Source organism: Eschrichtius robustus, chromosome 19, assembly GCF_028021215.1.
Source record: "Eschrichtius robustus isolate mEscRob2 chromosome 19, mEscRob2.pri, whole genome shotgun sequence".
NCBI classification, from domain to species: domain Eukaryota; kingdom Metazoa; phylum Chordata; class Mammalia; order Artiodactyla; family Eschrichtiidae; genus Eschrichtius; species Eschrichtius robustus.
Genome location: NC_090842.1, coordinates 55,526,408 through 55,546,529, shown reverse-complemented (window position 1 = coordinate 55,546,529; position 20,122 = coordinate 55,526,408). Strand labels below are relative to the sequence as shown.

General features: G+C 41.4%; 1 protein-coding gene across 9 annotated transcripts in view; it reads right to left on the bottom strand.

The window, feature by feature from the left end:
• The window catches only part of SIPA1L3 (signal induced proliferation associated 1 like 3), a 235,554-nt gene that overhangs the window by 191,374 nt on the left and 24,058 nt on the right, over nt 1-20,122 (bottom strand). The window lies entirely within an intron of this gene.

Sequence of the window (20,122 nt, the reverse complement as noted above, 5' to 3'; positions counted from 1 at the left end):
GGAAATGTGAATCTAACTGTTCAAAACAGAAGCCATTAGAAATATAAGAACTGACAGAATCATGACCACTGTGGGAAATACACACATGCTTCAGGAGAGTGACAATAGATAAATCGACCAAAAATAAGGCTGGAGAGAATCTGAATAACACAAATCAGCAACATGGTTTTTTTTTTTTTTCTATTGGATTATAGTTGATTAACAATGCTGTGTTAGTTTCAGGTGTATGGCAAAGTGATTCAGTTATACATACACATGTATCTATTCTTTTTCAAATTCTTTTCCCATTTAGGTTACTGCAGAATATTGAGCAGAGTTCCCTGTGCTACACAGTAGGTCCTTGTTGGTAGCAACTTGGTTTCAAAGGCTGATATAAAACTCTTTACCAGGGCTTCCCTGGTGGCGCAGTGGTTGAGAATCTGCCTGCCAATGCAGGGGACATGGGTTCGAGCCCTGGTCCGGGAAGATCCCACATGCCGCGGAGCAGCTGGGCCCGTGAGCCACAATTACTGAGCCTGCGCGTCTGGAGCCTGTGCTCCGCAACAAGAGAGGCCACTATAGTGAGAGGCCCGCGCACCGCGATGAAGAGTGGCCCCCACTTGCCACAACTAGAGAAAGCCCTCGCACAGAAACGAAGACCCAACACAGCCATAAATAAATAAATAAATAAATAAATTTTTTAAAAAAATTAAAAAAAAACAAAAACTCTTTACCAGAAAGCAGATGAGATTCATTCCTTATAAAATATCCACTGAATATTCATAAAAACTGATCCTATGTTAAGAAAATTCTCAAATTCCCCCCAAAGAGAATTTTTCCTATCACAATACACTGACCCTAATGCATTTAAACTAGAAATGAACACAATTTTGGAAAAGGATAAAGAGAAATCTAACTTAATGGTTCTCAACCTCAGTGGCATGTCACAATTATCTGGGGAGGTTAATACTATATCCTGATGCTCATCCGCGGAGACTCTGATTTCATTGGACTGGGCACCTTATTTTTCAAAGTTCCCCAAATCTATTTGATATTAAGCAATTGCTATTAATTGTTTTAGTTGTAATAATGGTATTGTGGTTATGTTTTTTGTGTTTTTTTAAATTTATTTAATTTATTTATTTTTGTCTGCATTGGGTCTTCGTTGCTGTGCGCGGGCTTTCTCTAGTTGTGGTGAGCGGGGGCCACTCTTCCTTGCGGTGCGCGGGCTTCTCACTGCGGTGGCTTCTCTTGTTGCGGAGCACGGGCTCTAGGCGCGTGGGCTTCAGTAGCTGTGGCACATGGGCTCAGTAGTTGTGGCTCACAGGCTCTAGAGCGCAGGCTCAGTAGTTGTGGTGCACGGGCTTAGTTGCTCCGTGGCATGTGGGATCTTCCCGGACCAGGGCTCGAACCCGTGTCCCCTGCATTGGCAGGAGGAGTCTTAACCACTGCGCCACTGGGGAAGTCCTGTGGTTATGTTTTTAAAAAGTGACCCTTCTCTTTGTAGAACTACATACTGAAATATTTGTGGTTTGGATATGATGTATAACACTTGTTTCAAAATAATGGGTGGGAGAGCAGGCAAAATCAGAATATTAATAAGATCGGTCATGATTAGATTACATGTGCTGTACTTCTACATGTTTGCAATTGTTCATAATAGAAAGTAAAATGTAAAAAACCAAAAACAATTTTAAAAGTTCTCCAATGGATCAAAATGTATAGCCAGGGTTATGTAATTGAAATCTGTAAATTTGTAAATACTTGTGGGTATGTCTTAAGTTAAAGAGGAAATCAAAAGTCAAAAGAGCCAACCAAACTTCTGGAGTGGTGAAATGAGGAGCTCAGAAAATTCTTTTTTTCCAAAAACCAGTGAAAAAAATGGATAAAACTATTAAATACAATATTTGAGGAAACTAGAAATCACCCATAGGCATACAACAACCTGAGCAGCATTTATTCAAGAAAAACTGCTGAACTCTGAGTAAGAACAGTGGGAATATGTGATATTTAACTTAGGTTACTTCCATCACATGCTCCATCTGTGCTATAGTTTAACCAAAGCGGAGCAAGCTATGAAAACTTCACTGCTGGAGAGGCTGACTGAATTGGAGCGGGGCAAGGCAAAACCCCACACCCCTGGGCATTGTTGAAACAGCAGCAGTCTCAGTGGCAAACAGATGGGAAACACTACCATCACAGCTGGCCTGTGGTTACAATCTGGTTGGAGCAAGCAACAGACCTGCAGACTAACCAGAAATTTCACAGGAAGATCCAGAGAATGAGACAGCCATACTGGGCCTTGGTAAGCTCCTGTGTATCCCTACTGGTCTGGAAGAATGTACATATATACAAGGCTGTATGCAACCTCCAAAGAGACTAGAGAGGGCCTTAGCTATCCATATATGCGTGGCTGAACATGAGCCCTTCAGAGTATGCAAAGAAGACACCAGATGGCGCAGTAGTTGAGAATCTGCCTGCCAATGCAGGGGACACGGGTTCGAGCCCTGGTCTGGGAAGATCCCACGTGCTGTGGGGCAACTAGGCCCGTGAGCCACAACTACTGAGCCTGCGCGTCTGGAGCCTGTGCTCTGCAACAAGAGAGGCCACAATAGTGAGAAGCCCGCGCACCGCGATGAAGAGTGGCCCCCGCTCACCGCAACTGGAGAAAGCCCTCGCACAGAAACGAAGACCCAACACTGCCATAAATAAATAAATAAATAAACTCCAATCTCTTAAAAAAAAAAAAAAAAAGGTTGTTTTAACAAAAAAAAAAAAAAAAAAAAAAAGAAGACACCAGATGGTCAGGCATAAAGCAGTAACTGGGGCAAATTCATAGACTGCTTGAACTTTGAAAATATTCCCCAACCCACACAGAGATCCACTGGCTCAAGGTTTTTCAGCACAACCTATGATCAAGCATTAGCTGACCACTAAATCATACTGAACCAAGGGCAACCCCTAGTAACTACAGATTAAAATTAAGGTAAGACTTTTTTTTTTTTTTTTTTTTTAAGAGCATAGGTATCAGTCTCGGTACCACGGAAGAGAGAAAGAGACACCAAGAATTAGCCCATGAAAGTCATTAAATGAACAAAAAGAACAAAACAACTTAAAAAAATAACAACAATGGCCTGTGGAAGGAGGGATCAGAATCCAGAATTGCTACAATATATGATCTGAAATGTGCAGTTCTCAACAAAAAAAAAATTGTGACAGACACACAGAAATAGTAAGGTGTGACCCATACTCAGGAAAAGCAGCAGGTAATAGAAACTCTCTTTGAGAAGGTTCAGAAGTTAGACTTAGCAAACAAAGAGTTCAAATATCTACTACAAATATGTTAACAAACTAAAGGAAATCATGTTTAAAGAATTAAAAGTAGAGGACTTCCCTGGTGGCACAGTGGTTAAGAATCCAACTGCCCATGCAGGGGACACGGGTTCAATCCCTGGTCCGGGAAGATCCCACATGCCGCAGAGCAACTAAGCCCATGCACCACAACTACTGAGCCTGTGCTCTAGAGCCCATGAGCCACAACTACTGAGCCTGCACACCACAACTACTGAAGCCCACGTGCCCTAGAGCCTGCGTGCCACAACTACTGTGCCCATGCACCACAACTACTGAAGCCCATGCACTCTAGGGCCCGCGTGCCACAACTACTGAAGTCCGTGCACCTAGAGTCCGTGCTCCACAACAAGAGAAGCCACAGCAGTGAGAAGCCCATGCACTGCTATTAAGAGTAGCCCCTGCTCGCCGTAACTAGAGAAAGCCCGTGCGCAGCAACGAAGACCCAACACAGCCAATAACTAACTAACTAACTAAATATTAAAAAAACAAAAAGGATTAAAAGTAGAGAAATGAAGAAATAGAAATTTTTTAAAAAAGGAACTTCTAAAGTTGAATATTATAATAACTGCAATGAAAAATTCACTTGAGGGGCTCAACAGCAGATTTCAAATGGCAGAAGAAATAACCAGTGAGCTTAAAGATGGATCAACAAAACTTATCCAATCTGAAACAGCAACACAAAAGGGGGAAAAATGAATCAAAATAAACAGAATCTCAGAGACATGTGGGATACTATCAAGGACATTAACATAGGAATAATGGAAGCCCCAGAAGAGGAGGAAAGAGAAAAGGGCAGGAAAAAAATCTGAATAAGTAATGGCCAAAACATCTCAGATTTAATGAAAAACATTAGTCTACATGTCCAAGAAGTCCAACAAACTCCACATAGGATAACTAAAAAGACAGCCACATCTAGACACACATAAGTTGTTGAAAGACAAAGAAGGAGAAAATCTTTAAAGTAGGAAGAGAGAAACAGGTTATCATGCACAGGGAGCATCAGTGCAATCAATAGCTCGTTTCCCACCAAAAATAATAAAGGCCAAAAGGCATCAGGATAACATATTCAAAATGCTGAAAAAAAGAAACTCCTATCAAACAAAAAGTCTATATCCAGCAAAACTATCCTTCAAAAATCAAGGCACAATAAAGGCACTCCCAAACAAACAAAGACAGAGAATTCACTGCTACCAGATTTGATTTGCAAGAAATACTACTGGAAGTCCTTTAGGGTGAAAGAAAAAGACACCATATGGTAACTCCAAACTGACAAGAAGAAATAAAGAATACCAGAAAGGGTAAATAGGTAGTAAATAGAAAGGACTGCATGTGTATTTTTTCTTTTCTTTTCTTGACTGATTTAAAAGATGTTATATTTCATAAAACAATTATAAAACTCTACTGTGAAGCTTATAACATATAAAAATATACATGACAATAATAACACAAAAGAGGGAAGAGGAAATGGTGCTATATCAGAGCAAAGTTTCTATATTTAACTCTAAGTTGGTTTTTTTCCTTATAAATTTATTTATTTATTTTTGGCTGCTTTGGGTCTTCGTTGCTGCATGCGGGCTATCTCTAGTTGTGGCGAGCGGAGGCTACTCTTTGTTGCGGTGCACGGGCTTCTCATTGTGGTGGCTTCTCTTGTTGAGAAGCACGGGCTCTAGGCACACGGGCTTCAGTAGTTGTGGCTTGTGGGCTCTAGAGCGCAGGCTCAGTAGTTGTGGCACACGGGCTTAGCTGCTCCGCAGCCTGTGGGATCTTCCCGGACCAGGGCTTGAACCTGTGTCCCCTGCATTGGCAGGTGGATTCTCAACCACTGTGCCACCAGGGAAGCCCTAACTCTAAGTTTTAATATTAATCTGAAGTAGACTGTGATAAATTAAGATGCATATTGTAATCCCTAGAGACCCACTAAGGAAATAACAAGAAAAAGAGTTTTTAAAAACCCAAAGGAATTAAACTAAAACACTAGGAAATATGTACTTATTGGAAAGAAGGCAGTAACGGAGGAACAGAGGGAAAAAGACATGAGACATACAGAAAACAAACAGCAAAAAGACATGTTAATCCAAACATATCCATAATTACATCAAATGTGAATGAATGAAATTCACTCATTCACTGGTTTTTAGTATATTCAAAGTTGTGCAACCATCACCATAACCTAAGCTTAGAACATTTTCATCACCTCAAAAATAAACTGATAAAAGCAATCACTTCTCATTCCCCCCTCACACCATTCATTCCCAGCTTAGTCAAACACTAATCTACTTTCTGTCTATGGATTTGTTTACTCTGAACATTTCATATAAATGGAATCATATAATATGTGGTCTTTTGTGTCTGGTTTCCTTCATCTGCCATAATGTTTTCAAGGCTCATCCACGTTGTGGTATATATCAGTACTTCATTCCTTTCTATGGTAGAATAATATACTGTTGTGTGTATATGCCACATTTTGTTTATCCTATCACCAGTCAATGAACATTTGGGTTGTTTCTACTTCTGGGCTATTATGAATAATGCTGCTATGAACATTTGTGTATAGGTTTTTGTGTGGACATATGTTTGTATTTCTCTTGGGTATATACCTAGGAGTGGAATTGTTGGGTCATATGGTAATTTGGTGTAACTTTTTAAGGAACTGTCAAACTATTTTCCAAAGTGACTACACCATTTTACAATCCCACCGGCCATATATAAGGATTCCAGTTTCCCCACCTCCTTGGCAACACTTATTATCGTCCATCTTTTTTGTTACAGCCATTCTAGTTAAGTGGAATCTCATTGTGGTTTTGATTAGAATTACCCTAATGACTAATGGTATTGAGCATCTTTTCATGTGCTTATAGGCCATTTATATGTCTCTAGGGGAGAAATATCCATTCAAATCCTTTGTCCATTTTTAAATTGGGTTATTTGTTTTTATATTGTCAAGTTGCAAGAGTTCTTTGTAAATTCTGGACACAAATCCCTTATGAGACATATGATTTGCAAATATCTTCTCCCATTCTATGGTTTGTGTTTTTACATTCTTGATGTGTCGTTTGAATCACATAAAAAATTTTTATTTTGATGAAGTCCAACATATCTATATTTTTCTTTTGTTGCTTGTACTTTTAGTGTCATATCTAAGAAACCAATACCTGGGACTTCCCTGGTGGGCCAGTGGGTAAGACTCTGAGCTCCCAATGCAGGGGGCCCGGGTTTGATCCCTGGCCAGGGAACTAGATCCTGCATGCATGCCACAACTAAGAGTTCATATGCCACAACTAAAGAGTTCGCATGTCACAACGAAGACCTCACGTGCCGCAACTAAGACCTGGAGCAGCCAAAATAAATACATACATAAATAAATATTTTTTAAAAAATAAATAAATAAATAAAAAACCAAGAAACCACTACCTATCCCAAGGTCATGAAGGCATACTCCTATGTTCTCTTCTAGGAGTTTTATAGTTTTAGTTTTTACATTTAGGTCTACGATCTATTTTGAGGTAATTTTGTATATGGAGTGAGGTAAGGATCTAACTTCATTCTTTGGCATGTAGATAACCATTTGTTCCACCTGTGGTATTTTTACATTTTCTTGTGAGACTTAAAATTTTTTTTAAGTAAAATAATTTTTTAAAAGGATTGAAATGATACAAAGAATGGTATTCCATCACAATGTAATTAAATTGAAAATCAACAACAGAAAGAAATTTGATAAACCTCCAAATATTTGGATTAAACAAGATGCTTTTAAATAACTCAGGAGTCAAAGAAGAAATCACAAGGGAAATTAGAAAATATTTTAAACTGAATAAAATAAAAACACAACACATCAACATTTATGGAATATAAGTTAAAGCAGTATTTAGAAGGAAATTTATAGCTTTAAATACCTACATTAGAAAAGAAGAAAGAGTTCAAATCAATAATTTAAGCTTTTGGACTTCCCTGGTGGCGCAGTGGTTAAGAATCCTCCCACCAATGCAGGGGACACGGGTTTGATCCGTGCTCCGGGAAGATCCCACATGCCACGGAGTAACTAAGCCTGTGTGCCACAACTACTGAGCCTGCGCTCTAGAGCCTGAGAGCCACAACTACTGAGCCCACGTGCCCCAACTACTGAAGCCTGCGTGCCTAGAGCCCATGCTCCGCAACAAGAGAAGCCACCACAATGAGAAGCCTGAGCACCGCAACAAAGAGTAGCCCCCGTTTGCCACAACTAGAGAAAGCCTGCGCGCAGCAACGAAGACCCAATGCAGGCAAAAATAAATAAATAAATAAATTTTTAAAAAATAATAATTTAAGCTTTCACCTGAAGAAACTAGAAATAGATAAGCAAGCTACACTCAAAGCAAGCAGAAAGAAGAAAATATTAAAGGATAGAGATCAATGAAATTGACAGTATGGCAGTTCCTCAAAAAATTAAAAATGGAACTACCATATGATCCAGCAATTCCACTTCTGAGTGTTTATGCAAAGAAAACAAAAATACTAATTCAAAAAGATATATGCACCCCCGTGTTCACTGCAGACATTATTTACAATAGCCAAGATATGGAAACATAAGTTTCCTTCAATGGATGAATGCATAAAGAAAATGTGGTATATATACAATGGAATACTTTTCAACCGTAAAAAGAATAAAATCTTGCCATTGGTGACAACACAGATGGTCCCTGAAGGCATTATGCTAAGTGAAATAAGTCAGAAGAAGACAAATACCATATGATCTCACTTACACGTGGAACCTAAACAAACAGGAAACAACTTCACAGATACAGAAAACAAACTGGGGGTTGCCAGAGGTGGGGAGTGGGGATGGCAGAATGGATGAAGTTGGTCAAAAGGTACAAACTTCCACTTATAAAATAAATAAGTCATGGGGATGTAACATACAGTATGGTGAACATAGTTAATAATACTATATTGCATATTTGAAAGTTGCTAAGAGTAAATCTTAAAAGTTCTTATGAAAAGAAAAAAATTTTGTAACTATGTATGATAACGGATGTAACTAGACTTACTGTGGTCATCACTTCACAATACATACAAATATCAAAACATTATATTGTAATGATTTGAAACCTGAAACTAATATAATGTTATATGTCAATATACTTCAATAAAAAAAATAAATCAATAAAATTAAAAACTGACAAAACAGAAAAGAATTAAACTAAAAGTTGGTTCTTGCTGAAAAGATCAACAAAATGAACAAATCTTTAGCTAGACTAACCAAAAAGAAAAAAGAGAGAGAGAGAAAAGATAGAAAATATGAGGAATGAAAAAATATCCCAACCTTACAGAAATTAAAAGGAATATAAGGGAGTACTACGAACAACTTTTATGCCAAGAAATTAGTCAACTTAGATGAAGTGGACAAATTCCTAGAAGGATGCAAATTACCAAAACTTACATTAAAAAAAAAAAAAAGAAAAAGAAAGAAAAGAATCTGAGTAGACCTAACAAGAAAATGAGTTAGTAACTTAAAATCTTCCCACAAAGAAAAGCTCAGCCCAGATGCCTTCACTGGTTAACTCTATGAAAGGAGTACAGAAGATATAATACCAATCCTTCACAAATTTCTAAAAAATATATAGGAGGAGGGGATACTTCCAATTCGTGCTGTGGAACCAGTGTTACCCTGCTACCAAAGTCAGATAAAATCATAAAAAACCAAACAAACCAACTACATACCAATATGATTCATGAATATATACACCAAAATCCTCAACAAATATTAGCAACTGAATCCAGCAACATGACCAAGAGGGATTTATCCCAGGAATGCAAAGTTGATTTAACATCTGTAAACACAAATTTAGATCAATGGATCAGAACTGAGAGTCCAGGGAACTCCCTGGCAGTCCAGTCGTTAGGACTCGGCACTTTCACTGTGGTGGTGGCCCAGGTTCAATCCCTGGTCAGGGAATTAAGAACCCACAAGCCACGAGGCACAACCAAAAAAAAAAAAAAAGCAACAACAACAAAAAAACTGAGAGTCCAGAAACATACCTTTATATGAATAGTCAACTTATTTTCAACAAAAGTGCCAACAACACAATTCAGTGGGAGTAATATGGTCTTTTTTCAACAAATGGTGCTGGGACAATTGGATAGTCACATGCAAAAAGATAAATTTAGACTCTTACCTCAAATAATGCACAAAAACGATGTCAAAATGGATTACCGAGCTTTAGGTGAGATTACACTAAAAGTCTGAAACTTCAAGGAGAAAACGTAAGAAAAAAATCTTTGTGACACTGGATCAGGCAGAGTTCTTAGACATGACACAAAGGCAGGTTCCATAAAAGAACAAGTTGATAAACTTGATTTACCAAAATTTAAAACTTCTGCACTTCAAAAGACATCATTAAGAAAATGAAAAGACAAATCCCAGTCTGGGGGAAATTATTCGCAAATTATATATCTGATGAGTGACTGTTATCCACAAGGTAAAAGAAGTCTTACAACCCAATAAGAAGACAAGATTAACAATGAGTAAAAGATTCAAAGAGACATTTCACTGAAGAAGATATAAACATGGCCAACAAGCACATAAAAAGATGATCAACATCCTCAGACATCAGCGAAATGTGAATCAAAACCACAATGAGATACCACTGCACATCCACTAGGATGGCTATAATAACAGGTATTGGTGAGAAGATGGAAAAACTGGAATCCTCAATACATTGCTGGTGGGACTATAAAATGGTGTGGTCACTTTGGAAAACAATTTGGCAGTTTCTTAAGAAGTTAAACACAGAGTTACCAAATGACCCAGCAATTCCACTCCTAGGTGGAAGTGAAAACATATGTCCACACAGATACTCCTACATGAATGTTCATAACAGCATTACTCATACCAGCCCGACACTGGAAACAATCCAAATATCTATCAACTGGTGAATGGATAAACAAACTGTGGTACACCCATACAATAGGATACTATTCAGCAACAAAAGGAGTGAACTGATACATGTTATAACATGGAGAGCCTAAAAAACATATTGCTAAGTGACAGAAGCCAGGTATAAAAAGTTGTACCTCAATAAAGGTAATTAAAAATTGCTAATCATTTAGAAATGAATGATTCATGAGAAATGACATATCAAAACCTGTAGGATATGGGTGGAGCGAATGGGGTATAGGGGGAAAGAAGCAGAAGAGAAAAGGTAAGTAATTTTAAATTTACTCTATGTAGGATAATTCAGGGCCAGCTAAGAGGTGACAACAACAGTAACAATCTACTTTTGGTTGTGTCTAACACAGGCTCTGGACTGATCCCTTCCATGCATGAACGTCAAATCCCCACGTCCCCAGGAGTTCACTACTATAACCTCTCTTCAATGACCGGGTTATTAGCAAGTAGGGAAATTGACTTTGGAACCCAAGCCAACACCGTAGTCACCAAGCTCACCAACCAGACCTCACTGCAATTTGCAGGATTAATGTAAAAACCACTTATTCTCCTATCATCATTGTCAACCGTAACAAAATAGCACTTACATTTCCTACTTAAAATATGATGCTTCACAATTTTACCTTATTTAAACACCATTAGCAATTGTATTAGTTCTGATTCACCTTTCAGGCACAGAGTAGGGCTACAATTCCCCACCACCCTGAAGACTTGCACTGGCCAGTGAAATATGAGTAGGAACAATGTGGGTCGGTTCCGTGTGGGATCCTCTGAGAGCTGATGTACAATCCCCTATCCTCCCCTCCTTCCATGAGTGAACCTGTTCCAGATGGTGAAACCTGGGGGCCTGAATGAGGATGACGTAGAACGGGGAAACGTTACCAATCCATGAGGAACATGTGGTAGTAATGAGAACTCGATCCCTGTCTTTTAAGTCACTGAGATACTAGGGTTATTTGTTAGCAGCATAAACTAGCCTATCCTTATTGATTCAGTACCCTTTGAGTTAATCCTGTTTTTACCAGAAAATTAACCAAGGCTCAGATAAGTTAAATGATTTGTTCAAAAACACAGTTAAAAGATGGCAGAGGTGGGATTCGAATTTAGGTCTAATTCCAGTGCTGTCAATTCAATCACTACCCTGTGCTTCCTCCTAATTCACTCAACAAACATTTTCTGAATGGCTACTTTATTAGACACTGTTAGTTTAGGGGAAGAAGGGTATTATAGATTTTAACAAATACGCTACCAGTAAAATTAACAACTAACATTTATTGAGGGCTTATTATGAGCCAGGTACCACTGCAAACAATGTCTTCCAGGTTAACGTTTTTTTCCCAGTAAAATGCCTCTTTGGTTTTTAATACTTGAACTTCATGGAGTGTAAATAGTTCTTGATGTGTTCTCACCTAATTTTTATGTGGGAAAAATTTATGCTCTCAAAACTCATTACAACTTTTTTAAAAAATTAAATTAATTATTTATTTTTGGCTGCATTGGGTCTTCATTGCTACGCACGGGCTTTCTCTAGTTGTGGTGAGCGGGGGCTACTCTTCGTTGCGGTGTGCGGGCTTCTCATTGTGGTGGCTTCTCTTGTTGAGGAGCACAGGCTCTAGGTGCGCAGGGGCTTCAGTAGTTGTGGCACGCAGGCTCAGTAGTTGGGGCTCGCGGGTTCTAGAGTGCAGGCTCAGTAGTTGTGGCTCACAGGCTTAGCTGCTCCACGGCGTGTGGGATCTTCCCGGACCAGGGCTTGAACCCGTGTCCCCTGCATTGGCAGGCGGATTCTGAACCACTGCGCCACCAGGGAAGTCCCTCATTACAACATTTTTAACAAAATGATGAGCAGGAAAAGTCGCAAGGGGTTACATTTTAAATACAATCAGAAGGTCAGAACCACGTGTGGACACGAAACAGGTGATCAAGACAAACATAGGTGATGCAAATTTAGACGTTGTTGACTGGAGGGGAATAATGGTGTGAAGGCATGTGACAGCTGTTTTTTAGCCACCATATTGATTAGTGATCAGGAAGTGATGTTCTGAACTTTTACATACTAACATGATAGTCTGTTACTTATCTGTAGGAGATGGGCTGGCCTAAGCCAGTTGGGCCAACAAGAAGCAAGAAGAGACCGGCTGGGGTTTCTGGGGACAGATGCCGGCTTCCTTCTCCTTTACACACTATCCTATCTGGCCAGGATGTCCAAGGTTGCGCAAGTACTCCCTGGACCACGCTGGGGCGGCACACAGGAGGAGGAAGTCTGTAGGGCCAGGAGATGAGATCAACTGGATCTGCAATGATGATGGTAGTGGTGGTGGTGAACCAGTCAACCATCTCTGTAACCTAGCTACCTCTGGACTTCCTGTTCTATGAGATAAGAAACTGTGAGATTCTTTCAGCTGAGTCTTCAGGCTTGGAAGTGCTTACCCCCAGGGGTTTACAGAGACTTTCAATGGATCCGAGAGGACAACTGTCTCTCAGGGAAGAGATCCTCCATTGTCACAAGTTTCCTTTCCTGAAACTGATCTGTGAACCAACCAGCCTTCTCAGCTGTCCATCCCCCACTGCACAACCGCCCACCTCTTCCCAAAAAGCACTGCCCACAGGGGTGTATAAAATCTCTAGGACTCCAAACAACAGAAAGCATCAAAATACTGGTTTCAGGGAAGTAGTCTTTAATGAATAATAAAGCTCCTTAAGCTCCTAGACTTGCCTGTCTTTCCCCGACTTATACATATTTCTGTTAAATATGAAACTTGGCTTTAAAAACATAATTTTTTGGCCCATGCTGGGATCTCCTAAATTCAGAACAGTCAAAGCGGTATAGGTTAGTGGCCTTGGAATTCATTTAAATGGAATGTTCTGCAGGACCACCAAACTTTTTGAAATCCACCAGAAAAACTTCCCAGGGAAAAAATTGATTTCTTTCAGATTCTGTGTGCTTTATTTAATAAGGTAGTGAAAACCTACCTTATCTAATCATATCCTAGAATATTTATTTCAATTACAGTCAATCTTCATCTTACCTCACCTTACAAAATATGCGGTCTTTTCTTTCTCCCACAAATAAGAAAAATCTTAAGTTACCATAAAATTATTTTAGATGTTAGCTTTATAATGTACACGGAGGGGTACACTATAAAATTCTCTTGAGGGGACACACAAAAATATTTGAAGATGATCAGTTTAAATTTGCGTAATCCTGGCCAACCCACACCCTAATTCCTGATGGCTGAGCTACAGGAACTCAGCATGGGGTACAAGGCCTGGGGGAAAAAAGACTTCAGACAATGGCAAAGTCACACGTGCTTGGGGTTAGGGCCAACAGGGCATGTCATTCAGGCTCCACACTCCCTTTCCCCCAGCTCTCTGGGGTCTCAAAAGCAAAGCTGCTACAAGACAGTATTTGAAAAGGGATTTTCTGGCCTAATGGGTCAACTCAAAAGATTCCCTTTCACCCAAGTAAAAGGGCTGTGGCCCTTCCTTCACCTCCAAGTAAGTATGGGTACACATGTACACACACGCGCGCGCGCACACACACACACACACGTGAGGGAAGCATTCACCGTAAATTACCTCAGACTAAGTCAGTAAGTAATTACCCTCTTGAACATTTTCTGCTACTATCAAAATCTTTCTTCAAGAGCAGACTTAGTTCTGAATCTGCAGCAACAATTTCAGCAGGCACAATATCCACCTGTTTCCAAGTTACTTGAAGGGTTCCACGCCGGTTAAACCATTATATTAATAAAGCTCACATATCTAACCATAGTTCCTTTGGTTAGATTTTTTAAAACATGACGTAGCATGCAAGGCTGGGTAACAGGCAGGAAAGGAATGATTTTCCAAAGAAGATCTAAACTCAAATTCTACTTTCATTCATTTGAGAAAGACCCTGGGCCCCCTCTACGGGTGAAGCCTTAGACTGGGCATGATCCCTGCCCTTTATCAGAGTGGTTCTCAAACTCTGATGTGCATCCCATCACCCAGGATGTCGCTCAAAACTCAGATCCCTTGGCCCCAGCCTCCAGATCAGAATCTCCAGCAGTTTGGAGCAGAGACTCCGTATTTTTAATGAGACCACCCCCCAGGCAAGTCTGCTGCTCACTTAAGTCTGAGAACTACCACTCAGAAAACTCTAGCAAAGTGGTTCTCAAACTTCATACAAATCATTTGTGGAAAATTTTTAAGCTACAGATTCTAGGGCCCACTAAGATTATTGTGTTACTTACAGGGCTCTTTTGGTTGCAAGTGGCCAAGACCCAACTCAAACTGGCTTGAGGAAAAAAAAAAAAAAAAGCAACTTTTTGGCTCACCATACTGACAAGTGCAGAGGTTATTCCAACTTCCAGTTACCCAAAGAGTTTTTTGGGTTTTTTAAAATTTATTTATTTTTATTTTTTGGCTGCTTTGGGTCTTTGTTGCTGCATGTGGGCTTTCTCTAGTTGCCGCGAGCAGGGGCTACTCTTCGTTGCGGTGCGCAGGCTTCTCATTGTGGTGGCTTCCTTTGTTGCGGAGCATGGGCTCTAGAGCACGTGGGCTTCAGTAGTTGTGGCACGTGGGCTCAGCAGTAGGGGCTCGTGGGCTCTAGAGCGCAGGCTCAGTAGTTGTGGCACATGGGCTTAGTTGCTCTGTGGTATGTGGGATCTTCCTGGACCAGGGCTCGCACCCACGTCCCCTGCATGGGCAGGCAGGATTCTTAACCACTGCGCCATCATGGAAGTCCCCAGTTACCCAGAGAGCTTATCAGAAACCAATCATTTCCGTGTCCCTTCTATCTGACCCTTTGGGAAAAATGGTCCCCAACGGCATTAGTTTTCTGCCCCACAACTTAGGACCCGAGCAGAAAGAAAGCACCTCTTTCCTGGTGCTTTCCAGCAAAAGACACGTGTTAATTCTGAGTGGTCTAACGGGAGCCCTTTCCTGAGCCAATCACTGTGGCAGGGAGGGGCGGACCGATGGGAAGGGCCCATGCCTGCTCCTGAGGTGGTTCCACAGCCAAACCACAAGGACCAGAACGGTCCACGAGGCAGGAGGGGTTTTTGTTTTTAAAGCTGTTTTTTACTCCTATTTCTGGAAGTTCCTTCTCGAAAATGTGAAAAATACATAGACGTATAAAGAAAGAAAAGAATCTATAAACTTCCTACCAACTAATGTTTTTTAGAACCTTTAAACTCAAAACTGTGCATATGAGCACTGATTTCTTCAATAGAAACGTATTCTGTACAACAAAGCATTTTGTTATGGCTGAGTGTTCATGACAATACCCCCAAACTGAAAAAAGATAAATATTTTTAGTCAATTTTATGATTGTTCAGCCAATACTGGTTTGCCTTCCTTTTTCTAAGAATTTGTTCTCTTTAATCCCTACAGAAGTCAGTGGCTGTTTCCAAAGAAAACGCCCAATCATGGTACAATTACTGAAATCAGAAAGTGTTATCTAACGTATAATTACCTAATATTTAACTTACAAGATAATTTATAACTTACAAGATACTGTCATCTCATTCCATCTTCAAGGGCAGGGCTTTCAGCGTCTGATTCACTGCCCCAGCCCCGGTGCTAGAGTAACGTGGCGTCGTACATACAGCAGGGCTCAGTAAATGAACGGACTGGATGATGGAAGAAGCAGTTCCCCAGAGGAAAACCTCAAAAGAATGGTGAATGGTTGCCAGGCGGCCAAACCAGCAGACGGTCATCTTCTACGCCTGCCCAAACAGGAGCTCCAGGAGTGAAGCCAGATAAGCCCAACTGTTAATAAGATTCCCCAGGTGAGGCGAATTCCCAGCCAGGTTTCAGAAACACCACCGTCTGGGGAATGGGTATGAACAGACACAAACACAGCATTTCCTGAGACTCTGTTTTCCAGGTCTGTCTTTCACCAGAGAAGAAGCCTGAAGAGGGTGAGCGTCCTGCATTCCCGCTCAGCACTGATGCCAGGGAACTGGGAACGGATGGGTCAGAGCTGGGTGCTCCTCTCACAGTCCAGGGGCAGCAGATGGGCTTCCAGGGAACAGGTACGGTGCCACGCCATGTGCAGAAGAGCCCTGCGCAAACCTCTGTGAAGGAGGCGAGGCAGGTCCTAACACCACCCTCGCCATCAGCTCACATTCGTGGGGTGTATGATCAGGGGCCCGGGCCGCACCAAGCCCAAACACCTGGGATCTCCTGCATTTCCACAGTCACCCCAAACCTCAGACAACACACGTACATCCAGGGGATGAGCCCTGTCTGCTTGTTATTCTCCCTACTTTGCAGATGAAGAACCCAAAGCTCCTTCAGAAGTTACTCACTTGGCCAAGGTCACAGAGCTAGTTGGTGGTGGAGCTGAGATCAATTCCTGATTCTTTATTGCCAAGTCCCAGCCTGAACAAGAGAACGCTATCCAGTCTTGGGAGGAAAACATAAGGATAATGATGGTGATGACAACTAATACTTCCTGAGCACTTCCTGAGGGCTCACAGTGCATCAGGCTCAAACTACTGATAAACACTTTCCATTAAGTTTATTTAATACTCTTAGTCGCCCCTTGAGGTACAAGTCTTTATCATCCATATTTTACAGGTAAGGAGTCTGAGGCCCTGAGAGGTGAAGTGATAAACACAAGGTCACAGAACTAGCAACTGGTTGAGCTTTGAATCCAGGCCATATGGTCCATATTCAACAGCATGATGATGTTTCATATGTAAGAAGAGCAATGATGCCCTAGGCCAAGAGAGCAAAGGGGCGGGTCTGCTGGGCTTCCGAAAGCCCTCATTTTATGAGAAGTGTGTGTGCCATGCTTACTGCCTCATCATAGCTCGCTGGATGAGAGGGAGCCATCTGACCAAAGCTGGGCCAATCAGGCCCCCTTCCTGGGATGGAGATAGCCAGTCGAGTCTTCGCTGGTGGCTGGGAAATGGAGACCACAGAAGGAAGGAGCTATGGAACAGCCAAATGCCTGGAGAAACCCAGAGAGGAAAGGAAGCAAAGAGAAAGAAGAGGCAAGGTGGGAAGAGAAGAGAGAAAACTGTCTGGGCCCTGGGCCTATTTACTGATCATGACACCAGCCGATGATACCAGTTCAGGTTTCAAGGCATTTCAGAATTCTTTTAGGCTTCAGTGGATCTGACCTGGGTTTCTCTTATTTTCAACCAAAAGAACCTAGGCTAAGAACTTCCCAGCTGGCACCCTCTCTGACCTCATCTCCTTTATCTTCTCTTCCCTCACTGCCCTCTGGCCACAGTGGCCTCTCTGTACTTCTAAGAACATGCTCTGCAAGCTCCTGCCTCAGGGCCTTTGCATTTGCTGCGCTGTCTGGAATGCTCTTTCCCAAATGTCTCCATAGCTGGCTCCTTATCTTTGAGGTCTTGACCAAACATTCAGAGGCCTGCCTTGATCACCTCTGCTGAAATAGTAGCCTCAGACACTCTCTAGCCTTTGCCCTGATCTATTTTCTTCTTAGCAGAGAAGAAATCATGACTAACATTTATTTGAGTGTTTACTATGTGCCAACCACAATTCTAAGCACTTTACATGGATCATTTAATCCTCACAGAAACCTAAGGTAAAAGCTCCAATTATTCCATTTTACAGAAGGTGAAGCTGAGGCACAGAGACGGTAAGATGCTTGTCCAAGGCCACCCGCTTGGAAGAGGCAAGGGTGCAGTGTGAAGCTGGCAGTCTGATGTCAGGCCTCATGAGATCCAGGTGGGCAACCAGTTCCACAGAGCCAGCAACCAACTCTGAGGCCGCCCTCTCCATGTTTGGGTTCACTGTGCTAGCTCCTCGCTGGGCTCCACACATCCTCGCTGCTGGACCTTTTTTTTTTTCCCGCCTTCCTATTAATCAAGGCCCCAGAATGTTGTCCACTGCTGCTTGCACTCAAGTTATGACCCTTGATGCCTGCTTCTTCCCTGGTTTGGCCCAGCCATGGGGATAGAGGAGTCCTTCATTGCACTGACATTGCCACTTTTCTGGCCCTTGCCTAACTAGGCCCCCATGGAGGGGGGACCTGCAGGATAAAACATCTTGAGGTACCCATGCCTGTCTGCAACCCCCACCGGTGTTTAACACTGTCATGGAAGTCCTGGCCAGGGCAACGAGGTAGAGAAGAGCACAGGAGCAATCGAAATGCCTATTACTAGTGGACGAAAGGAAGGTTTGCCAAGAAACTGCAGGAAAAGCTGCTGAAAATATATTAGAAACAAGGAAGCTCATTACTGAATAAATCCACAATATTGCAAGCCAGACTCTGCCTCATCCATGTTGTGAGACATGAAGCAAGCAAGGTCACCTCTTTGTGCTTCAGTTTCCTCCCTGAGAATGGAGATATTACCAACCTACTTCACTGAGTTACGACAGGGGACCGAAAGGTAAATGTTCAAACACTTAAGACTGGGGCCTAGCTAATAAGATTTTCAAGTTAGTGGGAAAGGATGGATTATTCAGACCATATGATGGGGATAACTGCTTAACTATTGGTCGGGGGTGGGTGAAGGGTGGGTTTAAGATCTTTATCCCACACCTAACACCAAAAAAAAACTTACAGACATTAGATGTAAAAAATGAAGCCATAAAATAACTAGGAATATACTTATCTTAAAGGCCAAAGCCTTAAAAAAAAAAGTCTCAGTATGTTTAATAACATAAAAAAATTAAAAAGTAAACTAAGTAGGAATATAAACTTGCAGCATAGGGAATCCTCTAGTGGTCCTGTGGTTAGGATTCAGCACTTTCACTGCCGGGCCTGGGTTCAATCCCTGGTTGGGGAGCTAAGACCCCGTAAGCCGCGTGGCATGGCCAAAAAATTTAAAAAAAAAATTTTTTTTTGATTAAAAAAAATTAAATTTGCAACATATAACAAAAGATTCTACCTTCAACAATGTAAAGATCCCCTACAAATCTGTAAGAAAAAAAAAACCCTAGAAAAATAGGAACAAGGAATACATATGGTTAATAAACAGATCCCAGAAAACAAGTTCGCAGTAAGTATCACAAGTCTTTAAATATATTTATTCACTTCGTTGCAGTAATTGCAACCCCAGGACTTTGTTCTAAGAAAAATCTAAGAAGCAAACAAAGGTTTTTGTGTGTGAGGTGTTCAGAGTTATAACAATAAAGGTTGGAAACAAACAGTGTGTTTGATAACAGGGCATTGACAGGATGGAACACTGTGAAGTCTTTAAAAAGAATGTGGCAGGGCTTCCCTGGTGGCGTAGTGCTTAAGAATCCACCTGCCAATGCAGGGGACACAGGTTCGAGCCCTGGTCCGTGAAGACCCCACACACCGCGGAGCAACTAAGCCCGTGAGCCACAACTACTGAGCCTGAGCTCTAGGGCCCGCAAGCCACAACTACTGAGCCCGCGGGCCATAACTACTGAAGCCTGCGCGCCTAGAGCCTGTGCTCCGCAACAAGAGAAGCCACCACAATGAGAAGCCCATGCACCGCAACGAAGAGTAGCCCCTGCTCGCCACAACTAGAGAAAACCCATGCGTAGCAACAAAGACCCAACGCAGCCAAAAATAAATAATAAATAAATAAATTCTTTAAAATAAATAAATAAATTTTTAAAAGGGGGGGAAAAAAAGAATGTGGCTGACCTTGACCCAGTGCCATGGGAGGCTCTCCAAGATAGACTATTAAAGGAAAGTGCAACCTGCAGAACAATATACCCAGAAAAAATATGTGTGTAAAACAATATATGCATATATGTGTGTAATAAAAATAGCTAACGTGTAAGTGCATGTCACTTGCAAGGTGCCACTCTGTTACATGCTCAATGCAATGAATCCTTACTAGCCAAGAACCATCACCACCATTTTACAGATGGGGAAACTGAGGCACAGAGCAATTAAGTCAAGGCCCAAGTCAGCACACAGCA